We start from the raw sequence: 7222 nt of genomic DNA, 5'->3' as shown, positions 1-7222 counted from the left end.
CGGACCCGGCACAGGCGCAGTCAAGGCTGCGGCGATAAGGGCCGCGGTTGTGGGGGAGAGGCCGTGCATGTGAGACGGGGGTGAAGGTCGGTTTCTGGGAGCGGGGACCTCTTTTAAAAAACTTCCCCTCCTGGACGTTCCCCCGGGGAGAGGGGAGCTGCCCGGCCTTTTCCTGCTTGAAAACAACGCCGGACACTGCACGTCCTTGGGCATTGGGCAGATGTCCAGGGCGGTTTGGCTTCGGAGATCAAAATGTGGTGTTCCAGAGATCAAAAACCAGTGTCCGTCTTCCTGAGGAGAGCCTCACGGCTGTGCCCTGGGGACACCAGCCATTCCTCTCCCCACTGGAGCTCCCCAGGAGCCCCCAGCCCCGCTGCAGTCACCCCCCGCTCCTGTCAAGGACCATACCGCATCCCTTTGGAGGGGGCAGTGGCTTGTTCCCCACCATGGAGGCCTTCCCCACCCAGGTTTGTGCAGTAATGCTGTTCTTGGCCATGCCTCCCACTGCACTGCCTGGCCAAGCCGAACCCAGTTCTTGCATAGGCCCGCTCTGGCCAAGGCCAGAACTTGGGTTTAAACCCTAGACTCCAAAACCACTGGTGCTGGATACCCACGAGTGCTAAAAGCCCAGGGCCTGCGGCATTTCTGGACATCACATCACTGTCATCTACAGCTCTTCACCATAGATTTGCTAGTGCTTAAGTGCAGAGGCACACAACTCTGTTCTTAATACCTTGGTGCTTCAAAGTCTTTCACAGCAGGAGGTACAGATACAAAAGAGGAACTCATAATAATTTATGCCTCCTTGCCAGACACTCAACACAAACACACGCAGAGTTTATGTAGGACAGGCCACACAGCTATTCAGAGTGACACATAAGACCCTGATCCCAAAATCTCATGGGCTAAGGCCTGATCTCTCAGAAGTCTTGGCACAGGATGGCCATGGTTACCAAACACCGCTGCCCAGTCTGTCCCAGCTCCGTCTATGACCAAAGGATTCATGAATCAAGACCTGAATTGCCACAAAATTTGCATTACAGCTTTCTGAGGTATAAATATACTTAAGGAATTATCTTAATTATACACACATGAGTCTATTAAAAAGATTTCTTTTGAGATCCCCAACAGCTAAAAAGCAGTAAAGCTACCACAGGCTGCAGCTTTTACATATGGCTGCTATAAACCATCCAAATCATGCCGGACTGTCAGATTTCTTCTCAACCTCAAAGGAACTGGCCAAAGATTGATGGGAGTCCAGGATTGCCCAAGCTTCCAGTGTCACCTTGATGGCCAGCAGTGCTCTGACTTTCCTGCTGGAAGTACAACTTCCAGTGTTGACAGCAGCATACACTCTTTTTGTTGCTTCAGAGCCAGCAACTACTTAGAGAAGAGCTGTTTGACAACGTACCAAAGCAAAATGAAACATCTCTTAAAGGATCACATCATAATAAAGCCCTTGGATTTGACCAATATCTAAATTCCCAAGGAAAACGTAAAGTATTTCTCCTTCTAATGCCTGAACTTAGTTTCCACACGGGGAGCTAATTTTCACTTTCTGAAGAGGCCATTACTGCTAAATAGTTTTTAAAAGTCAACCAAAGTCAACCTGAACATCAACAGAATGAGTGACAGTTCTGTTGCACTTTGTGCTGTGATTGATGCAGACAGCACTTTGGCGTTCAGTAAACATATTCTGATAACTACGCAAAGTACTTAACTGCGGTTGTGAAGTGCAAGAGCCAATGTAAAGCTGAAGTACAGGCTCTGAAAACATCATGAGAAATAGTTGCCAATGTGGGAGGTCACAGTCTTGCTCCACACCCTGCTCTGAACCTTGCTGAGGTTCCCCATGTTGACTCTGTGGCAGTAGAGAACAGATCAATTAAACTCAGCACATAACATGATAATGTGCCATATTCTTAAAAGTTACACAAATTATATTGACAGGCTTAATGTAAATAAAAGCAAGGTAAGCTGCCTTCTGTCTCCAAAGCAATAACGCAGAAATAAATGTTTGATTAGATTGCTATTTCTATGTATTTTTTTTTTCTCCAGTTGTGCAGTATTGAGAAGACCTTGTGCAAAAGTGCAATGGCACAGTGGAACTGGGGGATGAAGGGATTGAGAGCTGTCCTGTGGAGAAAGACCTCGGGATACTGGTGGATGAAAAATTGGACGTGAGCCGGCAATGTGCGCTTGCAGCCCACATTCTCCCCCTCTATTCTGCTCTGGTGAGACGCCACCTGAAGTACCGTGTCCAGCTATGGGGTCCCCAGCACAAAAAGACATGGACCTGTCAGAGCAGTTCAGAGGAGAGCCATAAAAATGGTGAGAGGACTGGAAGGCTGAGAGAGTTGCAGTTGCTCAGCCTGGAGAACAAAAGGTGCTGGCAAGACCTTGTTGTGGCCTTTTAATATATAAAGGGCTCATAAGAAACACAGAGACAGACTTTTTACCAGGGCCTGTCGTGGCAGGACAAGGGGCAATGGTTTTAAACTGAAAGTGGGTAGATGTAGCTTGGGTTTAAGGAAAAACATTTTTACTCCGAGGATGGTGAGACACTGGAACAGGTTGCCCAGAGAAGTTCTGAATGCCCCATCATTGGAAGTGTTGAAGGCTAGGTTGGACAAGGCTTTGAGCAACCTGCTCCAGTGAAAGATGTCCCTGCCCATGGCAGGAGGGTTGGACTAGATGATCTTTAAGGTTCCTTCCAACCCAATCCATTCTGTGATTCTATGATTCTATAAAATGAGTAATTTTCACAGATTTATGGGTGAAGTGCTTCCTTTTTGAATGTTCACAAGGGGGCCTCAGATGACCTAATGCCAGCCCTGGTAATAATACTGGCAGAACATGGGTGTGAATATTTTCCATAGTACTGTGATGCAATTTCTTTGATCCATGTTAGAGTAAATAAAGGTCCAGTGCAATTATCTGAGATTACTGTGTAAAACATAGATTTGAAAAATGCTCTGACTTCGGTAAATTATTTATGTGGGTACAATAACATTGAAATTAATAGCAATAAGTACAGCAACACTATATTCCTTTTTCCTGTATTTCCTCTTCCACTATGAGCAAAACAGAACAGCTTCTAAGGAGAAAAGCTCTTTGCTTTGTTTATGAGAACAAAATTTTAGGGAAAATCCATCATAAAATGAGTGCAAGTGAAGTAAGGCCAGTTTTAACTCCATGCTATCTGCTTCAGACTGTTACCTATGCCATATACTTTAGTTTTGCCAGAAGAGGAGACAAACACACATCCAGGCAGACAGTGCCATGTAAATGTAATGGCCTGCCAAAAATACTTCTTACATGAATCTGTCTTTCTATAGTTTTTATTTTATATCTGATTAAGAAAACATTGTCTCTTTTTTAATAATATTTACTGAAAACTTAAAACTTAAAAAATTATCCTAGGCAAGGGTCGTCAATTCAAGCCTTTTAAATACAGGAATCATTTTGATCTGAGGCTAATTTGAGGTCTGCTAATTCTGCTGTCACTGTGTCTGTGAAATGTTTGCTATTGCCTACAAAGAGCACAAGCTGTCTGCTTTCTGCATCAGAATTACCTTCTTGAGTTCAAGTCTCTGAGCTGTTGTGTACTTAAGCCCCTGCATTCCTAGCCACCCTAATCTCCTCTCATTTCAGCTTTTGGCACGTTGTTAAATCTTCATGTTTATTAGCCCCTTATGCCTGCCTTCTTACTCAGGCCACTTAAAGACAGGCTTGAAGGAAAAAACTTGAATCTTTTCCTTCATATCTCTTTAATTTTACTTATCCCTTGCATTCATTTTATTTCAGACAGTTTAGTTAAGGTTTTGTGTGTGAGCTCCCATCAGTTTAAAACTTGGGACTAATTCTGATTAGGGCAAGCTGAACTACTGTGTCTTCTATCCATGTTTAAAACGGTAAATGAAACAGAAATGAAACTTCCTGGCCACTGAATCAGTTTAGTACAACCTGTTCCCAAGCAATAGAAAGTAAGACACAGAAATCACGTTTTTGCCAGAGTAAGCTGCAGCTATACCAGTAAGTCAAACAGGGCCATGGCGTGGAGTCATACACTGGCACATGTTCATCCATACTTTGAATTGTTACTGTGGTTCATGGCATGGCTTTGCCCCCAAACACTGTCCCAAGGAATGTCTGAGGGTATGTCTGGGGTATGGCTGAGGGGCATCAGCTACAGACATAAGCCAGGTCAGGCCAGTTGGTCTCAGGAACAGAAAGTCCACAGATTGTTTCACTTACTAGCAAAGATACAGCAAAGATGGTTACTCAAGTTTTTGCAACTGTTCAGTTAAGCAAACCCTAAGTTAAACTGGTGTAACTGTGGGTAAATCATTCTTTCCTCCTCTCCCCTCCCTACACCTCACTGATTCCTCCCTCAGAAAAAAAATACGAAGAAAAATATCTGATGACAACAGAGCATCACAGAAAAATAAAACATAATAAAATAAAAACACACCGTGGCAAGACAATTCTTATTCAGACAGCCAGGACAAATACAGGAAGCATCTTCAGACACAGAAGTAGATGACTCCTGGTTGTTAGTCAGTGACTTTGTGGTATCCCCTGGGAAGGACTTCCTCAATATAAGAAGCGAGAGCCATTTCCTACCACCTACCCGGTGTGACACTTGTGTTTGAAGCTGCAAAACTCTGCAGTGATCCCAGCCACCTGCAGCTATGCTCGGCCCTGCCCTTCTTCCAAATTTCACATCCATGGCTTTTCAATTATGTTATAAACTGCTTGGCTTCACTTTTTGTTTGCGAAGTGCTCGAAGTGCTTTTACTGACACCTACATTAGCATCTGTTTAAAAGGGGCATGTTACTTTTTAAAGGACAACGCTTGCCTCCGGACAAAGAGCTCCTGCACATCAAGTCTTCCTCACTGACCTACCTGGTATTTGAATGTGACTTAACTGTTCCAGATGTGTCTTTCACATAAGGGTGAATTTTATTCGGGACTGCCTGCCTGAGCCCTTCTCATTCCTCTAGACCATGCTACTTTGACTTCTCTTCCTTTTCATTGCCATTAAAAGCGATTTTACTCAGAGAAGTAATAAAAAGAGAAATGCAGAAAAACTCCAACCTTTTCTGGAGGAGATGGGCCATTTATATGAAGATAAGATTTGTTTAGTGTGATGGGAAAGTGATGGAACCCAGACTCCTCAAGTTGTATTATCCATTTCCTTTTCATAACATACGTTCTTTAGTTTACATTAAGGGGTGTGACTAAGTCACCTATGCTTATATAAATAACAGAAATACAGAACACGTTCAGGTTATTTGAACAAAACTCCATTTGGTGATAATGCCATTTTGCTTTTATGACATTAGTACTTATCTTCATGATTATTCAAATTAAATATTAGAAGAAGTCAAGATACAAATATATGAAGAACTTTTCCTCAGAGGAATAGCTATAGATAAGGCTAGAAAATATCTGAACGCACCATATCATATGAATATATCATATCTGGTTAAGTGAGGGAAAGCAAGTATTTCATGTTTTTCTTTATTAAAAAAAAAAAGCTTTCTTGCTTTCTTGGTATAGAACAAACCTCTTCAGATGGTGAAGAAGAGGAATGCATTATCTTTGATATTTACATTCTGATTCTTGGATCCCTGTTCTGCATCTATCATCCTGGGCTGGGTTTCAAGGTCACCAAAGTCAATGGAAAGATTTGCGCCCCCTTTCCACACCTGGGATTTTCTGAATAAATATATAGATATATATAATAATATTTATTCGGTTTAAATCTGTTGTGATCAATCTAAAAAGGTTTCTTTCTTCACAGGCTTTCTCAGTGCACTAATACTGATAAGACTACTCACACAGGGAACTAGTGAAAACTTTCTCTCTTGCAACATTTAATATGAAGTGAGGGACAGGAGGAGGAAAAGAAGGTGGTGTCCCAAAGGCTGATTCTGCAGAACTTTGTCTCCCTGAGCACCCACTATAGTCAGCCAGAACCCAGGAAAAGATACTTCAGGGAACCAGTCCTTTAGTCGCTGTTAGCCAATGACAGAATCAGACAACTAAAATTCCTTTCCTAATCCCCAAATTATTTTTTTCCTTAATCATTACTACCTCTTTTTTGACAGTCTTTTAATAGTGCAATTTTCCTAAACCAGTTAGTTTCCCTTAATTTTCATTAATTTATTCCTCTTTGTTTTTAACAGAACACTGACTTAAAGTTTATTTCTTTTTTTACGTATTGTTAACAATTCCAGCGCAAATCTGGAACGGGGCTTGCTCTCTAGCTCAGGCACCCTCTGCTGGTCTTCCCAAAGCAAAACACAAAATATCAGAGAATTTTCACTAACAACCATCATTTTTAAGAGAAAAATCCAGACTTCTGTTTCTAAACCTTTTGCTATCAGAATATAAATTATGAGGAAGATCAGATTTGGGGCTGTAATCTCAGCATGGGGAGAGTTTTTTCATGAATTCAAGAAAATAATTGCATAATCAAGCATGTGAACCTGTGGAATTTCTCAGGTAAAAAGTCCAAAAGTGAACACGGCCTAAAAAGCCAATCACGGTCTGACCTGGCTCTTAGCAGAACCCTGTGATTGGCATTTTAATGAAGATATTACATAAGGAGCTCTAGAAGCATATGCTACTGGGGAATTTTTTTTTCTGTGTATCTCAGTTAACAAAAGTCATAGGCAGTAGTCGTGCTTAGATAGTACATATTTTAAGGAGGTAAAGAGGTAAGGAGATACAGTGGCTAAATATTAGCTTCCATTCCAGCAACACAATAAACAGAGAGCTGATCTAATTATTCATCTGGGAAAATCCCTGGATGTCAGAGAAGCAAATTAGAGCACAGCACTTTCTCAAGCAGCTGAAGAATAGGACACGCTGGTGTTAGGAGAGGGTCAGTGCGGTGCACCTGGCACGCCAACAGTCCCTTTCTGGTAATCAACCCCAAGACAAAGCAGCTCTAAGACTACTCTAACTACTACCAACATCTAAAACAGTTTCCTGCACTGCCTAGGATCAGGAAGACGTGGGCCTGTCAGGAAGCTGGCCCTGTTCCTCTTCCAAGGTGTATAGGACGGTATGCTGCAAGAAGTTTCAGTTAAAATCTACAGAAACACAAATCCAAGACGTGGACATGATCTGATGAGCATTTCACCCATTCCAGTTTCTGAAATCAACTCTTACTTGACATTAAGCATCAGTGCAAGGAACTGGTTGCTT

Source organism: Chroicocephalus ridibundus, chromosome 4, assembly GCF_963924245.1.
Source record: "Chroicocephalus ridibundus chromosome 4, bChrRid1.1, whole genome shotgun sequence".
Lineage (NCBI taxonomy): Eukaryota > Metazoa > Chordata > Aves > Charadriiformes > Laridae > Chroicocephalus > Chroicocephalus ridibundus.
Note: the sequence above shows the minus strand (reverse complement) of the source record.